The following is a 3,502-nucleotide window of genomic DNA, read 5'->3' as shown; positions in this document are numbered from 1 at the left end:
TCTCCTGCTGCTTCCTTTGTGCCAGCTCTGGCACTTCTGTGAATTTCTTTAACTCTTTGAAATGTTAGAAAACAAACCAAGCAAAAATAGCATGTAGTTAAGTACCTTTCTACCATCACAGTGCAAGGAAATAGGGCTGCAACTCAAAAATAGAAGTCACCAATGCTGTTGGGGCTACAGTTAATGTGATTTGTATCCAGCCCACTGATGCCCTTGCTTCCTTGCACAGGCCTGCTCTTGACTTGAAATATCATGGCATATCGATTTCCCAAACTCCATATCCCAGTCCTCTAAGCAGGCTTCCCCTCTTCTATGGTGTCTCCTGTTTTCTTCCTGTGCTGTAATTCACCTTGTCTTCCTTCACTAGAGTAAACTCAGGCTTCATCTCCTTATCCAGGCAGGTCCTGCCCTTCACTTACTCGGTGGGAATGGAATCACCAAAAAATAGCAGCTCATACTCTCCAGAGTCACAGCCTTATTGATGGGAACACACCTGGATGTGCTCTGCGATGGTCCCCTCTACCCCCAGTTTCTTTCACTATAAGCTGTCAAGGTCTTTCACAGGGGTAAATTACTGTTGTGTACCAAGTTAATTGCTGTCTCCAGGGGTGGTCTGTAGCAGCTGCTTTTCTCAGTGGCAGATCTTGGTGGCTTGGCCAGAAGGGGCAAATTACCTTTTTTAAAAAGAAAAGAACTCACAGATTTATAGTTCTAGGAGGAGCAAAACTAGGCAAAGATGAAAATGTGCAGCTATTGTACACCTCTTGTCTGTGATGAGCACAAGCTGCTGCGCAAGTGTCAGCACTGCCTGGGAGTCTCAGGAGCACCGCAGGGCAAGTGTTGCCCAACAGTGCAGACAGGGTGGGTTTTCTCGGAGCCCTGTGCATCTCCTCCTTCTAAAGGGAGGGTGTTGTGTGGAGCACATACAGCATCTCGGCTGTCCCCAAGGGTATAATGATCCTGCTTTTCCCCAGCCTATTTATTTCCTCTGGGCTGCCGAGGTTATACCAGGTCACCTGCTGGATCACTGGGACTGTGAGAAAACCTGATTAATTAACCTGATTAACACCTGTGCCCCGATGCCAGGCCCAGAAGTGCCATTCCAACTATGCTTTCCTTGATGGTCTGGTTAACACTATACTGATGGATTTCAAGCTGATGCAAAGGGAGCAAGGCACCCTTTCTCTCTAGAGTTCACTTGCCAGACCTCTGAGAATGGGCTCCCCATGGTCACAGAATCATTTAGGTTGGAAGAGGCCTGTTGAGATCATCCCCTCACCCCTACCTGCTGCTCAAGCAGGGTCAGCCAAAGCAGGTTGCCCAGGACCCGTCCAGACAGCTCCTGACTATCTCCAGAGATGGAACCTCTCTGGACAACCTCCCCCAGTGTTTGACCACTCTCACAGTAAAAAAAAGTGTTTTCTTGTGTTCAGATGGAATTTAATGGTTTTTAATTTGTGCCTATTGCCTCTTGTCCTGCCAGTGCCAGGGCACTACTGAGAAGAATCTGGCTCCCTCATCTTCATTCTCTCCCATTAGACATTTATACACAGTGATAAGGTCCCCCTGAGCCTTCTCCAGGCTGCACAGTCTCAGCTCTCTCAGCCTTTCTTCATATGAAAGATGTTCCAGTCCCTTCATCATCTTCATGGCCCTTCACTGGACTCACTCCAGTAACTCCATCCCCCTCATACTGGGGAGCCCAGCCCAAGAGGGCCACTCCAGGTGTGGCCCCACCAGAGGAGAAGGAAAGGATCACCTCCCTCGACCTGCTGTCAACAGAGACACCACCCCCACCCACCCCCCCTCGTAAATGTAACTCCTCTTGCTGTGGCTGAGCTCAGGATCCCTCCCGTGTACGTGTACTAACAACTCTCCAGACATCATTGGGCTGACATCAAATTTTACAGCCCTTTCTAGAGCACACTTGGTCCAAAACTCACTACTTTCTGGGTCAAGTACTGCAGCCCATAATGTGCAGCTTCTGTTGTGCAGGGGTGAGGTCTGCACTGTCTTTCTGCCCAAGCAGGAGCACCCCTGCACCCTACAGAACTGATACCCGGTATTGCTCCTGAGCACATACTACAAGATCCATGCGAAGGCTACCTCAGCGACCTCACTCTGTGCTAGGCAGCAGGAGCCCTCCTGACCAGACCGAGGTGGTCCCAGGTTGGAGCATCCTGGACAGCTGATTCACAACTCGCTCCATGTAGTACACAGTGCCAGTCTGGTCTTTGCCTTGTAACAAGGACATTTGATAGGGAGGGATGACAGCTACCCCATGGAGAAACTGCAGTTTGGCTTTGATCTCCACCACACAAGGTTCCTACAGGCACTACATGCTGCTAGAAAGTGCTCAGGTGAGCTCAAAAGTGTACTGACCTACCTGTCAGGTTCACTCAGGAGCTGGATCATATTTGCCCTTGCCCAGCCACTTTACTCCATTGCTATGAAGCCACTTCTCTGCCTCTTCTGGAGAGAGGTGATGTGGTTGGTGCCCCACGAGCTGGGCCTGTTGGTGTACGCTGCCAATGTTCTCTCAGTGATTCAGGGTGCATGGGGAGGCCCACAAAAAAAACCTCAGTGTCCTCCTCCGCACTGGTCAAGCTGTGTCCTCACAGCTGGAGTAGGTGGAGGCAAGCTTTTTCCTGCCCGTACTGCACATCACTGCCTGCGCCCCAGCCTACTGCTGTGTCTGAGGACCTACGGGATCCCCTTTTGCTGAGTCAACCTGGGGGCTGGGGTGCCAGAATGACTGCACAGATGGGACAGGTCTTTCCCTTGCGAGGCATCACTGTTCATCTGGTCTTCTTCATGCTCTGCCCCTTAACATCCGTTGCCCCAGCCTGGCAGCCGACTGGCTGGCCTCCAGAAGAAATACTTAAATTTGTGGTGATCACAGCTACAGCTGGGTTTCTCTGCGGGAATTAGAAGGGTAGATATTTATCCAGGCTCATGAGGTGACCCAGCCAAAGCAGGGGACCCTGCATGTGGTTTTACACAGGGTTCTTACGCCCTTCAAATGTTCAGGTACGACACGATTTGACTAGTCACTAACAGCCACAGCAGCAGTTACTGATCACAGTAAAACTCTGCAAAGCAACTGTATTTCTGCAGCATTCTTGCTGCTCGTCTACTGATGGAGAGGTCCCTGCAGCCAGGCCTGACTTCTCTCCAGACGGGGATGCTGCGCCAGACAGTGCTGGAAAGCCCTCAGGGGCTGTCCGGGGTTTCCCTTGATGCTTCACGGACAGCTCTAGGCCTCCAAGAAGCAAAGTCCTTATTTCTAGGGCTGGGCTCTCCTTCAGCTCGTTGTACTAAGCATGAGCAGAGTCTCCAGTGAACTCCCACCCCCTCGCCCCGCTGCAGGGAGTTCCGCGTCTGTTCTGCCCTGCCCGCGGGGGGCTCCGTGGCCGCCCCGGCCCCGCCGCCGCCTCAGCGCCCGCCCCCGTGGCGCGGCTCCTCCGGCCGCCAGGCGGCGCCGCCGCGGGGCTGGGCCGGA

Source organism: Athene noctua, chromosome 24 (assembly GCF_965140245.1).
Source record: "Athene noctua chromosome 24, bAthNoc1.hap1.1, whole genome shotgun sequence".
NCBI lineage: Eukaryota > Metazoa > Chordata > Aves > Strigiformes > Strigidae > Athene > Athene noctua.
Note: the sequence above shows the minus strand (reverse complement) of the source record.